At 48.6% G+C, this 20197-nt stretch overlaps 1 pseudogene; it reads right to left on the bottom strand.

Moving 5' to 3' along the window:
- Positions 1–278: 278 nt before the first annotated feature.
- LOC119333185 overlaps positions 279–20197 on the bottom strand; it is a 22829-nt pseudogene continuing 2910 nt past the window's right edge.

Here is a 20197-nt window from a genome sequence, read left to right as displayed (position 1 = left end):
CTACGCTCCTTTGTATTTTTCAGAGTCTACGAACCAATCTTTTGATGCCAGTTCAATGAGGACACAGCTTCGGTGCCTTAAAGGCACCTGCCTTTGGGTCATTGACATGTGAGCCAGTCACCTGTTGGTTGGGCCCACATGTTATAGACACAAAGGTAGGTGCCTTAATGCACCGAAGCATCGTCCGTTCAATGAAGCATACGACGTAGTCCATTTTCTTTGCGCACGGGACAACGAGGCTCGTAGTGACGCGGCCTCATGTCCTCCGTGCCGCTCTCCTACCACTCTTGCAGCGCTCCAGCGCGCGCCCCTCTCGCACTGTCCTGCTCTGCCCTCGCCACGGCGAGCTCGCCCTTCGTCTCCGCCAGCTGCTTCTCTAGCGCCGCAACCTCCTCGTTCCGCGCCGCCAGCTTCTCTTCCAGCTCCAGCGCGTAGCCCAAGGAGGAAGACACGTAGTTCGCCGCCTGCAGACAAATCACAATGGTCGATCAGACTCCAGAGTCCAGACATACGCCAACCAGTGAAGAATTTGACATTGTATTCACTGGCATACGGCATACCTGGAGGATGGCAACATAGCTCGCCGCGACGACATCCGACGGTTCGTTCGCCGCAAACATACGCTGCTGCGGTGGCGCGACCGTGCCCTGCAGCAGCTCCCGTGCAGCCTCCCAGTCTGTGCCATCTCAGTCGTGGCTGATGGGGAACCCCAGCGGTGGCGAGCGCATCCCGGACAGCAGCGCGTTCAGCAGAGAACGAGGCGGGTCCTCCTCGCTGTTGGCTTCCTCCCGATTCCTCTTCTTTGCGCACAACGGCGGCGACCCTGGCGCGTGGCTGCCCGGCTCGGCTTTCACCTTCTTCGTCGACGCCGACGCCTGAGCGGCCGCCTTCTCCGCCATCATATTCTTCATCATCTCGTAGACAGAGGGATCCATGCCTAGCACACGATAGGCAGCAACATCAGAGCTCGATTAAAATCAGGGGAATGGGACTGGTTATGGACGGTGTTCAATTACCTTTGGAATCGGAAGTGTTGAGTATAAGGATTATTAGGAAGTATAGGATAGATTAGGATTTGGTCCTGCCTTGTCTTGTACTTCAAGTTGGTCTTTGGATTCCTATATAGACGCCCACGAGGCTCAAGCAATACAACGAACATTACATCAATCCCTTTCTCCCTTCTAACATGGTATCTATCGTAAGTCGATTCTAAACCCTAGCCGCCGCCGCTTCCGCACCTGCGCGCCGCCCCCGGGGCAGTCGGCCTCCATGACCGCCGCCAGGGGCCGCGCCGCCCGTACCTAGGGTTCGTCCGCCGGCCGTGTTGGCCGGCTGCCCTAGAGAATCTTTTTTGCTGATCCTTTTGTAACACCCTTGATGCGACTATAGCTCCCACGTGTCGAGGCACAACTTAGAGACATAATCGCATTGAAGGCATATGTCGCAAGTTAGGCAATCTTCACAACATCCCATGTAATATGAATAATAAAGGGGAGATAACATAGTTGGCTTACACTCGCCACGTCAATCAAGTACATAAATAACATTACATCATCCAAACACTCATGGCCCGACTATGGCGCCAAAATAAAAGAGAACCCAACATGCGACACGGTCCCGATCACCCCCAACTGGGCACCACTACTGATCATCAGGAAAGGAAACATAGTAACGTTGAGGGTCCTCGTCGAACTCCCACTTGAGCTCAAGCGCGTCTCCTGGAGCGGAATCATCAGGCCCTGCATCTGGTGTAATAGTAATCTGTGAGCCACAGGGACTCAGCAATCTCGCACCCTCGCGATCAAGACTATTTAAGCTTATAGGTAAGGCAAGGTGAAATATGTGGAGCTGCAGCAAGCGACTAGCAAATATGGTGGCTAACTTATTCACAAAAGAGAGCGAGAAGAGGAGGCAAAGCGCGAGCGAGAAACTAGAGAGCAACCTGCGCAAACATTACTCCAACACCCTGTCCACTTCCCGGACTCCGCCGAGAAGAGGCCATCACGGTAACACACTCAGTTGATTCATTTTAATTCATTTAAGGTTCAAGTTATCTACAACCGGACATTAACAAATTCCCATCTGCCCATAACCACGGGCACGGCTTTCGAAAGTTCAAATCCCTGCAGGGGAGTCCCAACTTAGCCCATGACAACCTCTCACGGTCAACGAAGGAATAGACCTCCTCCCAAGATGTTCCGATCAGACTCGGTATCTCGGTTATTCAAGACACTTCGACAGGTTAAAACAAGACCAGCAACACCGCTCGAATGTGCCGACAAATCCCAATAGGAGCTGCACATATCTCGTTCTCAGGGCACACTCAGATGAGCCAGACGTCGGGTAGGCCAGCCCAGATTTGCCCTTGGTAGCCCCGGACATCGCTCAGTTGGACCAACACTCAGAGGAGCACTGGCCCCGGGGGGGCGGGGGGGGGGGGGTAAAATAAGATGACCCTTGAGTCTGCAGAATCCAAGGGAAAGAAAAGGCTAGGTGGCGAATGGTAAAAGCAATGTTGGGCATTGCTGGAAAAGCTTTAATCAAGGCGAACTATCAAGGGGTTCCCATTATAACCCAACCGCGTAAGGAACGCAAAATCCGGGAACATAACACCGATATGACGGAAACTAGGGCGGCAAGAGTGGAACAAAACACTAGGCGAGAGGCCGAGCCTTCCACCCTTTACCAAGTATATAGAAGCATTAAGATAACATAGCAATATAATGATATCCCAACAAGTAAATAAAATGTTCCAACAAGGAATGGCCTTCAATCTTCACCTGCAACTAGCAACGCTATAAGAGGGGCTGACCAAAGCGGTAACATAGCCAATCAACGGTTTGCTAGGACATGGTGGGTTAGAGACTTGACATGGCAATTTGGGAGGCTTGAAATCAAATGGTAGGCATCGTAGCATTGGCATAGCAAAAGAGCGAGCAAACTAGCATAGCAAAGATAGTAGTGATTTCGAGGGTATGATCATCTTGCCTGCACAGTTGTCAGAATTGACTGGATCCTCGAAAGCAAACTCAACGGGCTCCTCGTTATCGAACTCGTCTCCCGGCTCTACCCAAACAAGACAAACAAGCAACAAGGACACAATCAACCACGTGCAAGGACCAAACAAGATGATGCAAAGATGATATGCTATGCGGGATGCGATGCGGGATGCAAAATGCAATATATGACAGGAAATTCATGAACCTGGCCTCAACTTGGAAATCCAAGTGTGCTACTAGAAATATGAGATGAAATCGCTTGAAAACGATATAAAGAACGCCAGAATCGGAGTTACGGTTTGGAAATGGCAAGCGATTCAAATATGACCATGTTCTGCAATTTACAGCAAGTAGCCATCTAAATGCAATGAGATGAACATGCTACAGCACCCAAACATGACAACAAAAATACATGGCAGGGATGCATTAAAGATGCTTAACAAAAGTCTAGCACTGGGCTACGGCCAATTCATCAATTAGCAGGTTCCAACAAGCATGACAAAAATGCATATGGCAAATAGATCTCAGACTTAGTGAAATTAACACTTGTCTGGAATTTCAGATCAGGTAGCACTATTCGGAGCAACAAAACTACATGCTACATGACCTGAACATGGCAAAGTAAAGCATGGCATGGAGCTACTCAAAGAGCTTAACAAAATTCCCTTAGTGACCTTGAGCCAAACAGGACCAGAAAATACAATTGCAAGCATGTGAACATAGCAAAAACATAATCAGTATTCAGACTTAGTGAAAACTGGCACATGCTAAAACATAACTCAAGTAGGCATGTTTACGAGCTTGATGCACTCACTACGGAGAAAGTCATGGCAAGCTAAGCATACAACCATCAAGAAGGCACAAAATTCAAGCTAGACATGGCAAGAACAATAACATAGCATGCACGGATCAACTACAACATCATCGGCAAAATTGCAAACAAGTTGACAATCTGCCCAGATTCACAAAGTAGCAAAAGTAGAGCTCGATTGACTCAATCTAGGGTGCTCCATAATTGCAAACAAAGATATGGATGGATAGAGCACTACAATATTAACAAAACATCCTTACTGATCATCATCAAAAGAGGCACGGATCACTAAGAAACGACATGAACATATGGCATCATGAGATAAACAGATCAAGGACTTGGTGAAAATGCTAAGTCCCTGAAAACAGAATTACTAAGTGCACCACTTTGCAAGCTTGCACTAGTCACCACACACATCACAAAAATACATGGGTTGCACCTCTAGAAAGATGACAAAACCCTTAACAAAACATAAGTAGAGCTCATGGGCATATCATGCACACAATAATCATGGCAAAAATGACAAAAACCTAAATGGAGTAGCAGATCTGACAATTATCTCAAGTAGCCCTCTTCTAACAGCATTTCGGGCAACAAGATGAACTCAAATGAAAATGATGCAATGGTATGAAATGATGTACTCTCTGAGATGAACATTTTGATATGCTATATGCATGAATCGAAGCTACGGATGCAAAGTTACGGGGCTATGAACAGGAGCACTTGGATCTGGAATTTCGGGACTTAGTGAAAAAAACACCTAGGGTTACTGTTCACCGGATCTGGATCCGACCAACACTGTTCATGCATGTTCGACGAGGATCATCGGGGAGGCGGCGGGGCGAGGCCGGTGGAGCTTGCCGGCGCGAGGGAGAGGAGGAGGACGGCGTGGACGGCGGCGTAGGGCGGCGGCTTGCGCGACGGCGGCGTGCGGTAGCCGGGCCGGCGAGCTCGGGTGACGGCGAGCTCGCGCCGGCGAGATCTCCGGCGATGGCGCGGCGGGGCTGGAAGGAGTGCGGCGGCCAGGTCGGGAGGAGAAGGGCGGCGGCGGCTGTCGGTGATGGGCGGCGGCGCGCTGGGCCGCGGGGGCCAGCTCCGGGCTCCCGCGGGCCGCGGTGGGAGGCGGCGGCGGAGTGCCACATGGCAGCGTTGGAGTGGCGGCGGCGGTGTGTCCGGCGCGGTGCGGACAATGTCCAGCCGCGCGGAGACGAATTTTAGGGTTTCGGGGAGGGGGATCCGAGATTTTCGAGGAGGACCTATTTATAGGCATAGAGGGAGCTAGGAGTGTCCAAATGAGGTGCGGTTTTCGGCCACGCGATCGTGATCGAACGCTCTAGATGATGGAGAAGGCTTAGGTGGGTTTTGGGCCAAATTGGAGGGGTGTTGGGCTGCAACACACACGAGGCCTTTTCGGTCCCTCGGTTAACCGTTGGAGTACCAAACGAAGTCCAAATGATACGAAACTTGACAGGCGGTCTACCGGTAGTAAACCAAGGCCGCTTGGCAAGTCTCGGTCCAATCTGGAAATGTTTAATCCCCACACACGAAAGAAAAGGTAGAAATGACCACCGGAGGAGAACGAAGCGCCGGTATGCAAAACGGACAACGAGGAAAATGCTCGAATGCATGAAACGAACACGTATGCAAATGCAATGCACATGATGATATGATATGAGATGCATGACAATGATAACAACACACGGAGGCAAAAAAACCCGAACCCGAGAAAATAAAATAACTTAACGCCAGAAACGGCAAGAGTTGGAGTACAAATTGGGAAAGTTACATACGGGGTGTTACAACACTCCACCACTACGAAAGGATCTCGTCCCGAGTTCTAGGACTAAAGGAACACCGGGTACTCAGAACGGAGGTGATCCTCGCGTTCCCAGGTAGCTTCACGGTCGGAATGGTGTGACCACTTGACTTTGAGAAAAATGATTGACTTGTTGCGAGTCTTGCGTTCAGTCTCTTCAAGAATAGCAACTGGGTGCTCACGATGGGAGAGATCTTCTTAGAGCTCAATGTCCTCGAAGTTGACGGTGCGGTCAGGAGTCTTGAAGCACTTTCAAAGCTGAGAGACATGGAACACGTCATGAAATTTGCAAAGTTTGAAGGAAGCTCGAGTTGATAGGCGAGGTCGCCTCTCTTGCTGACAATCTTGAAAGGTCCCACGTATCTAGGGGCAAGCTTCCCTTTGATACCGAAGCGACGAGTACCTTTCATAGGAGAGACGCGGAGGTAAACATGATCTCCGATCTCGAAAGCCAAATCACGGTGCTTACTATCATAGTAGCTCTTCTGGCAGGATTGGGCTGCTTTGAGGTTATCACGAATGACTTTGCACATTTCTTCTGCCTCTGTGATTAAGTCATTACCCAAAAGCTGACGTTCACCGGTTTCAGACCAGTTGAGAGGGGTACGGCACTTCCTGCCATACAGAATTTCAAATGGGGCCTTGCCCTAACTTGCTTGAAAACTGTTGTTGTAGGAGAATTCAGCATAAGGAAGACAATCCTCCTACTTCATGCCGAAGGAGATCACACAAGCCCTGAGCATATCTTCAAGAATCTGGTTCACACGCTCGACTTGACCGCTAGTTTGAGGATGGAAAGCTGTGCTGAAGCGGATGTTGGTGCCCATGGCCTTCTGAAAAGAATCCCAAAACTTAGATGTAAAGATGCTGCCACGGTCTGAAGAAATCACTTGTGGAATACCGTGCAGAGAGACAATTCGAGAGGTATAGAGTTCCGCCAATTGAGCTGCAGTGATCGACTCTTTGATAGGCAGAAAGTGAGCCACTTTGGTGAGTTTGTCGATGACAACGAATATAGCATCATTGCCACGCTTGGATTTTGGAAACCCAGTCACGAAGTCCATTTCAATGTGGTCAAACTTCCATTCTGGAATGGCAAGTGGTTGGAGGAGACCTGCTGGCCTTTGGTGTTCTGCCTTCACTCTTCTGCAGACATCACATTCATTCACGAATTGAGTGATCTCGCGCTTCATTCGAGTCCACCAATAAGCCTGCTTAAGGTCCTGATACATCTTCGTGCTCCCAGAGTGGATGGAGAGGAGAGAATTGTGAGCCTCGTTCAAGATCACTTTATGAAGGTCACCTTTGGGTACAACAATACGATCCTCGAAGAAGAGAGTATCCTTGTCATCAAGGCGGTAGCACTTGTACTTGGGCTGACTCTTGGCAATCCCAATCTTCACCTTTTTCACCATAGCATCAAGAAGCTGGGCTTGGCGAATATGATCTTCCAAGGTAGGAGAGACTTGAAGGTTGGCGAGGAAACCTTGAGGAACAACTTGCAGATTAAGTTTGCGGAAAGCTTCACAAAGCTCAGGTTGATAATGCTTGAGAATAAGACTGTTGCAATAAGCTTTCCTGCTCAATGCGTCAGCAATCACATTGGCCTTGCCTGGAGTATACTCGATACTCGGATTATACTCTTGAATCATTTCGACCCATCGAGTTTGCCTGAGGTTGAGATTAGGCTGAGTGAAGATGTACTTGATACTCTTGTGATCAGTGAAAATGTCCACTTTTCTTCCCAAAAGAAGATGTCTCCAAGTCAAAAGAGCATGCACAACTGCCGCCAACTCGAGATCATGAGTGGGGTAGTTCTTCTCAATAGGCTTCAACTGGTGAGAGGTATAAGCAACAACTTTCTTCTCTTGCATCAAAACTGCGCCAAGACATTGGAGAGAGGCATCACAAAAGACCTCGTACGGCTTGGATTCATCAGGCGGAGTAAGAATAGGAGCAGTGATCAATTTCTCTTTCAAAGTGTTGAAAGCAATATCACACTCCGGAGACCAAACATACTTGACGTGCTTCTGGAGAAGATTTGAGAGAGGCTTCGCGATCTTAGAAAAGTTTTCAACGAATCTTCGGCAATAGCTTGCGAGACCGAGGAAGCTACAGAGTTGCTTCACGTTCTGTGGAGGTTCCCAATTCACAATTGCAGACACCTTCTCAGGATTCACGGTAATGCCCTTGGCAGAGATGATATGACCAAGATAAAGAACCTCATCGAGCCAAAATTCGCACTTGGAGAACTTGGCGTAGAACTGATGTTCCCTGAGCTTATCAAGAACCAAACGCAAGTGCTTGGCATGATCTTCCTTGTTCTTGGAGAAAACCAGAATGTCGTCGAGATAGACCAAAACAAAGTCATTGGTGTAGGCGTTGAAGATGAAGTTCATCATGCGAGAGAAAGTCGGAGGAGCGTTGACGAGACCAAAAGACATGACAATGTATTCATATGAACCATAGCTTGTCCTGAAAGCCGTCTTGGGAATATCTTGCTCACGGATTCGAATCTGATGATAACCCATGCGGAGATCAAGCTTGGAGAATACTTGGGCACCCTTGAGTTGTTCGAACAGCTCATTGATGTTGGGAAGTGGGTATTTGTTCTTGATGGTCTTCTTGTTCAATGGACGGTAATCAACACAAAGTCGGTCCGTTCCATCCTTCTTCTTCACAAAAAGAACACCACAACCCCACGAAGAAGAACTAGGCCGGATGAGACCCATTTTCTCTTGAATATCGAGTTGCTTCTTCAGCTCCTTCAACTCTTCAGGTCCGAGCTTGTAAGGACGCTTGCACATAGGTTCCGTGCCAGGCTCAAGATCAATAACGAATTCAACTGGCCGGTGCAGAGGCATTCCTGGGAGCTCTTCTGGAAAGACGTCTTGATATTCGCAAACGATTGGAATTTGAGAGATAGCATCCAATTCATCCTTCTCATTGAGAGAAAACAGACGGATGGTATCATCACGAGCAGCAAAGACAATTACATCCTCAGACGAATGAGTCAATTGAATATGCCTGGCTGCACAATCAAGCTGAGCCTTGTGCTTAGAAAGCCAATCCATTCTGAGAATAAGATCAATATCCGAGTTACCAAGAACCACCGGAGAAGAGAGAAACTTGTAGTCACCCAAGGTGATAGTAACATCTGGGGCAATGGAGCTTGCATTCTTGAATTTACCCGGAGAAACAACAGATAACTGTCTAGGCAAATCTTGTAAAGGCAACTCATGCTTAGAAACAAATGGTCTTGAGATGAAACAATGCGATGCACCCGTGTCAAAAAGAACTTTAGCTGGAATATCATTAACAGGAAGGTTACCCATGATGACATCTGATGAGTCCTCTTCTTGAGCTGCATTCATCAAGTTGACCTTGGCGGACTTGGGGTTATGCTTGACCACAGCTGTACTTGCCGATCTGACAGGAGGAGGAGGAGGAAGACGCCTCTGATTGAAACACTTGTTGGCATAGTGACCCTTCTGTTGGCACTTGTTGCACGTGACCTCTGAAAGTGGACGGTGATACGGAGCACTCGATTTTGGAGCTTGAGACGAAGTCTTGTTCTAAAAGCCAGGGTTGGGTGGGTGGGAAGAACCACTGCCACCTTTGCTCTTCTTCTGATACGGCTGACGGAATGGAGGAGGAGGAAGCCAATACTTCTGCTGCTTGGCCACTTGAGTAGAGGAAGAAGGAGTAACATCTCTGACTCGCTTCTTGGAAGCATCACACCTCAACTGAGCAGCCTCTTGTTTCAGTGCCATGTTGTAGAACTCATCGTATCTCAAGGGCTCAAAGAGAACAAGAGCTAGCTAAATATCTTCTCTGAGACCACCCCTGAACTGGTATATCATGCTCTTCACATCAGGGACGTTCTGCTTGGCAAAGCGGGCGAGCTTCTGGAACAACTTGTTGTAGTCATAGATAGACAAAGAGCCTTGCTTCAGATTGCGGAATTCCTCACGCTTGCTTTCAACCACGCTCTGAGGGATATGATGAGCTCTGAAATCTCGACGGAATTCATCCCAAGTGATAACACGTCCACCTCTGGAATCCTTGTACTGCTGGAACCATTCTGCAGCTTGATCTTTGAGTTGGAAGGAAGCGAACTTGACAAAGTCCTCAGGCCTAATGTTACTGCACTCGAAATGCTTGCACAGATCCACAAGCCAATCATCAACATCGGTTGCCTCAACACAGTTGATGAAAGTCTTTGGCCCGTTAGCAAGGAACTGGTTGAGTGTAGCAAAGTGATTCTGATTGTTGCCTTGATTGCGCTATTGAAGAATTTGCATGATCAACTGTGTGTTTGCATTGGTTGCGGCCATCACAGCTTGACAATGCTCCGGAGGAGGTGGAGGTGGTGGCGGATCAGGATTCGAAGTCGTGCGCGTTGGGGGAGCCATCCTGAAGAGGTTGACCACCATTAGCACATTGACAGACAATATTGAAGCTGAATCCAACGGAATGAAAATTGAAACATATAGTCTTCACATCCGAACAAAATGAACGAATGCATTCCTCTTGAAATGGTCACATATCCATAAATTGAGAAGCCACGTAGAATTAAGGTCGAGAAATAAATCAACAAGGTACGGATCAAGAACGAATAATCGGTAAGAAATCACAATCTCAAACCAAAATCCGTGGAAGAAGAACTAGAGCTACTAGAATTCCCACCTATGAAACTCCTGAACCTTTCCGGTTATGCAATCAGGTGTTGGGGATACAGGGGAAGCATAATATCTCACCCAAACTAGCAAATCCTACATCCAGCTGTATCCATCCTTCAACACATAACCAAGAAAACTTAGGAAACCATCTACCTCAACCTTCAAAAAGCATCCGTTATACAAGTTATGGCGATACTCCCGAACTCCCGCCCCAGTACTGGGTGGCGTCGAGGTTATCTCACCAACGAACTGCATAAAAGAGATTTTCGATGTCGGCGTACTCTCAGGTATTCCAGAACTGCAACGATAAAATTATGATGACAACACCTCAGAGCTCAACTCCCCGGGTCACTTCCACTAAACCCCTGACAGGAGTCACCAAGACAATGTTCTCATCATAAAACCATCGGAATGATTCCAAGATACCCGCGTGATCCTAAATTTTTTTTAGTGAAATTTGAGAAGAGAAGAGTCAAAACTCTACGTCAGGATGCCTTACCAGAGCGATGAGGAGACTGGGAAGTAAAAAAGAATTCCTAAACTCTCCGATATATAATTCCTAAATGACTCAAAACATTTTTCTAGACACAACTCGGCCGCTAAAAACGATCAAGCAATGGGGATCCTAAGGTCGGGGAAGGCTCTGATACCAACTTGTAACACCCTCGATGCGACTATAGCTCCCACGTGTCGAGGCACGACTTAGAGACATAATCGCATTGAAGGCATGTGTCGCAAGTTAGGCAATCTTCACAACATCCCATGTAATATGAATAATAAAGGGGAGATAACATAGTTGGCTTACACTCGCCACGTCAATCAAGTACATAAATAACATTACATCATCCAAACACTCATGGCCCGACTACGGAACCAAAATAAAAGAGAACCCAACATGCGACACGGTCCCGATCACCCCCAACTGGGCACCACTACTGATCATCAGGAAAGGAAACATAGTAACGTTGAGAGTCCTCGTTGAACTCCCACTTGAGCTCAAGCGCGTCTCCTGGAGCGGAATCATCAGGCCCTGCATCTGGTGTAATAGTAATCTGTGAGCCACAGGGACTCAGCAATTTCGCACCCTCGCGATCAAGACTATTTAAGCTTATAGGTAAGGCAAGGTGAAATATGTGGAGCTGCAGCAAGCGACTAGCAAATATGGTGGCTAACTTATTCACAAAAGAGAGCGAGAAGAGGAGGCAAAGCGCGAGCGAGAAACTAGAGAGCAACCTGTGAAAACATTACTCCAACACCCTGTCCACTTCCCGGACTCCGCCGAGAAGAGGCCATCACGGTAACACACTCAGTTGATTCATTTTAATTCATTTAAGGTTCAAGTTATCTACAACCGGACATTAACAAATTCCCATCTGCCCATAACCATGGGCACGGCTTTCGAAAGTTCAAATCCCTGCAGGGGAGTCCCAACTTAGCCCATGACAACCTCTCACGGTCAACGAAGGAATAGACCTCCTCCCAAGACGTTCTGATTAGACTCGGTATCTCGGTTATTCAAGACACTTCGCCAGGTTAAAACAAGACCAGCAACACCGCTCGAATGTGCCGACAAATCCCGATAGGAGCTGCACATATCTCGTTCTCAGGGCACACTCAGATGAGCCAGACGTCGGGTAGGCCAGCCCAGAGTTGCCCCTGGTAGCCTCGGACATCGCTCAGTTGGACCAACACTCAGAGGAGCACTGGCCCCGGGGGGGGGGGGTAAAATAAGATGACCCTTGAGTCTGCAGAACCCAAGGGAAAGAAAAGGCGAGGTGGCGAATGGTAAAACCAATGTTGGGCATTGCTGGAAAAGCTTTAATCAAGGCTAACTATCAAGGGGTTCCCATTATAACCCAACCACGTAAGGAACGCAAAATCCGGGAACATAACACCGATATGACGGAAACTAGGGCGGCAAGAGTGGAACAAAATACTAGGCGAGAGGCCGAGCCTTCCACCCTTTACCAACTATATAGAAGCATTAAGATAACATAGCTATATAATGATATCCCAACAAGTAAATAAAATGTTCCAACAAGGAACGACCTTCAATCTTCACCTGCAACTAGCAACGCTATAAGAGGGGCTGGGCAAAGCGGTAACATAGCCAATCAATGGTTTGCTAGGACATGGTGGGTTAGAGGTTTGACATGGCAATTGGGAGGCTTGAAAGAAAATGGTAGGCATCGTAGCATTGGCATAGCAAAAGAGCGAGCAAACTAGCATAGCAAAGATAGTAGTGATTTCGAGGGTATGATCATCTTGCCTGCATAGTTGTCAGAATTGACTGGATCCTCGAAAGCAAACTCAACGGGCTCCTCGTTATCGAACTCGTCTCATGGCTCTACCCAAACAAGACAAACAAGCAAAAAGGACACAATCAACCACGTGCAAGGACCAAACAAGATGATGCAAAGATGATATGCTATGCGGGATGCGATGCGGGATGCAAAATGCAAGATATGATAGGAAATGCATGAACCTGGCCTCAACATGGAAATCCAAGTGTGCTACTGGAAAGATGAGATGAAATCGCTTGAAAACAATATAAAGAACGCCGGAATCGGAGTTACGGTTTGGAAATGGCAAGCGATTCAAATATGACCACGTTCTGCAATTTACAGCAAGTAGCCATCTAAACGTAATGAGATGAACATGCTACAACACCCAAACATGACAACAAAATACATGGCAGGGATGCATTCAAGATGTTTAACAAAAGTCTAGCACTGAGCTACGGCCAATTCATCCATTAACAGGTTCCAACAAGCATGGCAAAAATGCATATGGCAAACAGATCTCAGACTTTGTGAAATTAACACTTGTCTGGAATTTCAGATCAGGTAGCACTATTCGGAGCAACAAAACTACATGCTACAGGACCTGAACATGGCAAAGTAAAGCATGGCATGGAGCTACTCAAAGATCTTAACAAAAGTCCCTTAGTGACCTTGAGCCAAAAAGGACCAGAAAATACAATGGCAAGCATGTGAACATAGCATGCACGGATCAACTACAACATCATCGGCAAAATTGCAAACAAGTTGACAATCTGCCCAGATTCACAAAGTAGCAAAAGTAGAGCTAGATTGACTCAATCTAGGGTGCTCCATAATTGCAAACAAAGATATGGATGGATAGAGCACTACAATATTAACAAAACATTCTTACTGATCATCCTCAAAAGAGGCACGGATCACTAAGAAACAACATGAACATATGGCATCATGAGATAAACAGATCAAGGACTTTGTGAAAATGCTAAGTCCCTGAAAACAGAATTACTAAGTGCACCACTTTGCAAGCTTGCACTAGTCTCCACACACATCACAAAAATACATGGGTTGCACCTCTGGAAAGATGACAAAACCCTTAACAAAACATAAGTAGAGCTCATGGGCATATCATGCACACAATAATCATGACGAAAATGACAAAAACCTAAATGGAGTAGCAAATCTGACAATTATCTCAAGTAGCCCTCTTCTAACAGCATTTTGGGCAACAAGATGAACTCAAATGAAAATGATGCAATGGAATGAAATGATGTACTCTCTGAGGTGAACATTTTGATATGCTATATGCATGAATTGGAGCTACGGATGCAAATATACGGGGCTATGAACAGGAGCACTTGGATCTGGAATTTCGGGACTTAGTGAAAAAAACACCTAGGGTTACTGTTCACTGGATCTGGATCCGACCGGCACTGTTCATGCACGTTCGACGAGGATTGCCGGGGAGGCGGCGGGGTGAGGCCGGTGGAGCTTGCCGGCGTGAGGGAGAGGAGGAGGACGGTGTGCACGGCGGCGTAGGGCGGCGGCTTGCGCGACGGCGGCGTGCGGTGACCGAGCCGGCGAGCTCGGGTGACGGCGAGCTCGCGCCGGCGAGATCTCCGGCGATGGCGCGGCGGGGCTGGAAGGAGTGCGGCGGCCGGATCGGGAGGAGAAGGGCAGCGGCTGTCGGTGATGGGCGGTGGCGCGCTTGGCCGCGGGGGCCGGCTCCGGGCTCCCGCGGGCCGCGGTGGGAGGCGGCGGCGGAGTGCCACGTGGCAGCGTGGGAGTGGTGGCGGCGGTGTGTCCGGTGCGGTGCGGACAATGTCCGGCCGCGCGGAGACAAATTTTAGGGTTTCGGGGAGGGGGATCCGAGATTTTCGAGGAGGACCTATTTATAGGCATAGAGAGAGCTAGGAGAGTCCAAATGAGGTGCGGTTTTTGGCCACGCGATCGTGATCGAACGCTCTAGATGATGGAGAAGGCTTAGGTGGGTTTTGGGACAAATTTGAGGGGTGTTGGGCTGCAACACACACGAGGCCTTTTCGGTCCCTTGGTTAACCGTTGGAGTACCAAATGAAGTCCAAATGATACGAAACTTGACAGGCGGTCTACCGGTAGTAAACCAAGGCCGCTTGGCAAGTCTCGGTCCAATCCGGAAATGTTTAATCCCCACACACGAAAGAAAAGGTAGAAATGACCACCGGAGGAGAACGAAGCGCCGGAATGCAAAACAGACAACGGGGAAAAAGCTCGAATGCAAGAGATGAACACGTATGCAAATGCAATGCACATGATGACATGATATGAGATGCATGGCAACGACAACAACACACGAAGACAAAAGCCCGAACCCGAGAAAATAAAATAACTTAACGCCGGAAACGGCAAGAGTTGGAGTACAAATTGGGAAAGTTACATCCGGGGTGTTACAACACTCCACCACTACGAAAGGATATCGTCCCGAGATCTAGGACTAAAGGAACGCCGGGTACTCAGAACGGAGGTGATCCTCGCGTTCCCAGGTAGCTTCATGGTCAGAATGGTGTGACCACTTGACTTTGAGAAATTTGATTGACTTGTTGCGAGTCTTGCGTTCAGTCTCTTGAAGAATAGCAACTGGGTGCTCACGATATGAGAGATCTTCTTGGAGGTCAATGTCCTCGAAGTTGACGGTGCGGCCAGGAGTCTTGAAGCACTTTCGAAGCTGAGAGACATGGAACACGTCATGAACATTTGCAAAGTTTGAAGGAAGCTCGAGTTGATAGGCGAGGTTGCCTCTCTTGCTGACAATCTTAAAAGGTCCCACGTATCTAGGGGCAAGCTTCCCTTTGATACCGAAGCGACGAGTACCTTTCATAGGAGAGACGCGGAGGTAAACATGATCTCCGATCTCGAAAGCCAAATCACGGTGCTTACGATCATAGTAGCTCTTCTGGCAGGATTGGGCTGCTTTGAGGTTATCATGAATGACTTTGCACATTTATTTTGCCCCTGTGATTAAGTCATTACCCAAAAGCTGACGTTCACCGGTTTCAGACCAGTTGAGAGGGGTACGTCACTTCCTGCCATACAGAATTTCAAATGGGCCTTGCCCGAACTTGCTTGAAAACTGTTGTTGTAGGAGAATTTAGCATAAGGAAGACAATCCTCCCACTTAATGCTGAAGGAGATCACACAGGCCCTGAGCATATCTTCAAGAATCTGGTTGACACACGTCGCCCACCGTCGCCCACCGTCGCCGTCGACCTCGTGCGCTCTACTCCAACACCGGCGCGATTGGCCGGCTTCTTCACCGACACGGCGGCCTCGCGCGTCGTCCACGCGTCGGCCCGCCGATCGCCCCGACCCGGCGGCCTTGCGTCATGTGGCGGCCCTTCACCGCCGCCATTCGCGCGACGGCCCGCTCGTCGATCTACGCCGGCCGTCACAGCCCTGCTCTGACCAGGACTCCTGCATCACCCCGACCCGACAGCCTCGCGCCATGCGGCGTCCAATCATAGCCGCCCTGCCGCCCGCCGCCGCCGGCTTCATCTCGGACTCCGCCTCCACCGAGCGGCGTCCCCGACCTCGCACGCGATCGGATTGATCACCTGGCCGCCGCCGCGATCCGCCTCATCTATGCCGTGCGACCGACCTGGCCCGTCGGTTGCACGCGCCTCCGCATGTCCCGTGAAGATCATCCCTGAGTTCAGCGCGCCACTCCACAGATCGAGCATCGGGCTGCCGCTGCATCGCCCCGTTGGGCTGCAGCGCCGCCGCCCCGTGGTTCTTCTCCCGGCTGCATAGACCCGCGTCACCGCTGCGTCGCCCCTTTGGGCCTTAGTGCCGCGGCCCGCGGTCCCCCGCCGCCCTGAGGGCATCTGCTCTAGGCCGTCCCGTGGCTGCATCGACCCTAGCACCGCCGCTGCGTCGCCCCGTCGGGCCATAGCGAGCATGGCACGCGGTCCACGCCGCCGTCCCGGGGCCGTCCCCGCGGTTGCACTGACTCGCGAACCGCCGTTGTGTCGCCCCTTCGGGCCGCAGCGTCGCGACCCACGGTCCCCGCCGCCGCCCCGAGGTCTTCTCGCCGTCGCCCCGACCCGCCTGCCGCCGCTGCGTCGCCTCTTCGGGCGTAGCGCCGCGGCCCCCGGTCTACTTTGTCGTCCATGCACGTTGACTTCCCATGGTATGCGTCGCGCCGCCTCTCTTGGCGCGGGAACGCCATCGTCTGCACCGGTCTTCGTCATGCTGTCGGGTTCTTCGCCTATTTCGAGCATCGCCGCCGCACTCCTAAACTAGCCGCCGCCGTCAGGCCGCCGCTACCTTCGTAGCCGCCGCCCGTGCACCTCCTTCATCTTCGTCCAGCACCAGCCCATCGACAGTGTCGCCGTCATCTACACCAACCACTTCGTCTACTCCGACAGCCACGGGTGACATCAGCCCCGCGCCGATTGGCGCCGCAACACTACTAGGGAAAACCCTAGCAGTAGCGCTGGTTTTGTGCTCACTAGTAGCGCGGGTAGGCGCGCTACTAATAAGGCGCTACAGCTATTGCTTAGCAGTAACGCGTGCCGCATGCGCTACTGCTAGGACAAATAGTTGCAGCGCTTGTTCACTCCCTCGCTGCTGCTAATGTAACTACTAGCAGCATGTTTTCTTTCCATCGCTACTAGTATTTTTTTATTTTTTTATTTTTAGTGTATTAATGCGCCATCGTACAAGTATTGGTACAATACCAGTTATGAGGTTTACATCATTATGTCCATAACAGTGTGTCAAATTAGGTGGATTAGGTTCAAGTGGAGGCAATATGTGGTGCATGTCAAAAGTATACTACTAATCCAAACTTGATCTAGTTTGGACTAGTAGTACTTTCGATGTGCACCACATGTTGCCTCCACTTGAATCTAATCCGCCAGCACAAGCTATTTAATCATCATCATAATCATTAGCACCAACAATATTTATTTAATCACCACTAACACTAGCTAATAATAATCATCAGTCATTACCACCAACACTAGCTATTTTACCACCACCAACACATCATCATCCTCAAACTCATTTCTAGCTAATCACTCCTGCTGCTCTCTCTTAGGTAAAACAACATAAAACATGTGTAGCTCTCCTCCTTGATCAAGTTGGAGCATGCAGATGAACCTGTCTCCTAATTTTGGGTAGCACATCTGTTTGATGCCCCCTAGTACTTGTCTGCGCTCCCCCATCACATATCTGGTCCAGTCTTACACTATTAAGCATTCATCTCTGATCTTGAATGCACTAAAGTAACATGTAGGATATCTTGGCCGTAAGCTAATAATACTCATGGTACCTTTAGTCTCGATCCCATAAGGCACAACATTCATCGGGAGTCCCTGTTGAAGAACATCGTATGGTCACATACTTAGCAATGAAGTTTAGCTTCACAAATAATCTATGAAAAAGGTGCACTGAGGACAAATAGTAAAAATCTTACCATCCTTCCTAAATAGATGTGACCGTAGTTCATGACGAACACTATTGGTCGCACGTTTTCAGTACTAAGATTTCTAAGTCCATGAAGAAAATTTGTCTTGACGGTATCAAGATCCTCAAGCCATGAAACATAATGACTTAGCTCCTCGCAGTTTAGTTCAGCCCCGAGACAGTAGTAGGTCCTGTCTACCAAGCGCTGGACATGTTTGCTTGCACCAAAATAAGCTGACAATACAAATTAGTTGTCAACTATTTTTGAATAAACAATATCAAAGACATAAATATGGTTGAGAAACTTACATTTTGGTGTAACTGGAGGCGTCTGCACATCGACCCAGATGTCGGTATTACCTTCAATATCATCTTCCGGACGAATATCAAAGGTGATAACCATATCAGGCTGAAATGCATAAGTCTTGCATAGTGCTCGCCATGTTTTGCATCCAAAATAGGTGTAGTCGTCCGAATTGTATAATTTTGCGTGGAAAATATAACCATGCTCGATCTTCAAATAAACTTTCTTTACCTCCATAGTATGACTGAAACCTATCTTATCCAATACAAAAACTCTTGCATGGCAGGGGATACGCTAGTAGAATAGTTAAAAAAAATATAAGTTGAAGCAAATGAAGCAGATGTCATGCTTAATTACGAAAAAAGACTTGTCGTTGTGACTTACTGTATCCAATTCGAAGTTCTCGTCCAGCTTGATGCTGAAGCGCCTATCATCATCTAGGAAGATTCCGTCACACAGGCTGCGCTCGTCTTTGCAGTATTTGCAAATACCGAAATCCTTTTTGTCGTCAGACATTTCCTATGTTCATAGTTAAAACATCAATTGAAAATCGATAGAAGACAACTACCAGGATACTCAACACACAAATCCGAGGCACTCGATATTTCCTACATATTCTGGCAAAACTCATGCCAAAATTCACGGAAAAATCCGGCATGACCTTTGCTAAAATAGGATATATCGAGCGCCTGAAATTTACCAGAACGGAAATGAGTCAACACTCCGGCAAAACATAGGCCACTCGGAGGTGTAACCTGCAAACATGACCGGCCACTTGGATATTGAGCAACACAAGATATACATTTCAAAATATCTTATAAGACTCAAATTAGCATGCATTCAATAAGCAAAAGTAAATCATCTCATGCGTCCGTACATCGTCGAATATTATCACTAATACATCCTGAATAGTGTCATACATATAACATCACTAGTACAACTAAAACCCTAGCACACGACGGGTATCGGCGCGGGCGGTGGACACCCACAGAGAAGGAACCATTACGGGATCATAGCTCCAGTGAGATCCCTGGAGAACCTGCCAGGTATTGGAGAACCTGTGCTCCAACGCAAACAAGTAGTGACGGACGTGCGCGTCCTCCTCACTGACACGGTGACGCACCACCTCCGCGGAGTCCTTGAGCCTCTGGACCGTCACTGGCCCACGCGACCGCCACCAAAGAAGGTTCGGGTCAACGACAGGCTGGCTCCTCACCAACCTGCGCCCCCCGGTAGGTAGCGCCTCCCAGTACCACCCCGACGGAGCCCAGTCCCGAACATGGCCCATCTGGTCAAGCAGGTGTCATCCTCCGCCGACTCGACGACGAGGATGCGGGATAGGCATCGTCCACGTCGATGCGGGAAAATTGCTTTAACTAAAAAAATAGCAACAAGTTCTTACTTACTAGTTCTATTAATTCAACTAGTTCTTACTAAAAATAAACTTACTATAAATAAAAATATTCTAGTACCTAATTAGTACCTAGTTCTTACTAACTAATTAGTACCTAAGAACTACTGCCCTAATTACCATCTAATTTGATGAACCTATAGGGGTGGAAAGTGGTAGCGGATATTCCAATTATCCAACTATAAAGTGAAATAAGTGGTCAAATTTTACTCGTTTTATAATTCATCTTAGAAATTTGATTCGGTTCCACCCTTACATGAACCCTAACTCATTTGAGCCGCATCCACATCCGATTCGTTTCCACCCTAACTAATTTGATGGAGGTAGAAACCCTAGGCAGAGGTAGGGGAGAGGGAGGAGCAGGCGTGCTCACCTCGGGTGCCTGCGACGAGGGAGGGGCAGGCGGCGTCGAGGTCGTGGTCGGGGCTCCGGGGCGGCGTTGAGGTCGGG

This window comes from Triticum dicoccoides, chromosome 7A (genome assembly GCF_002162155.2).
Source record: "Triticum dicoccoides isolate Atlit2015 ecotype Zavitan chromosome 7A, WEW_v2.0, whole genome shotgun sequence".
Taxonomy (NCBI): Eukaryota; Viridiplantae; Streptophyta; class Magnoliopsida; order Poales; family Poaceae; genus Triticum; species Triticum dicoccoides.
The sequence above is the reverse complement of the archived record's forward strand: the minus strand, read 5'-3'. Positions and strand labels throughout refer to the sequence as shown.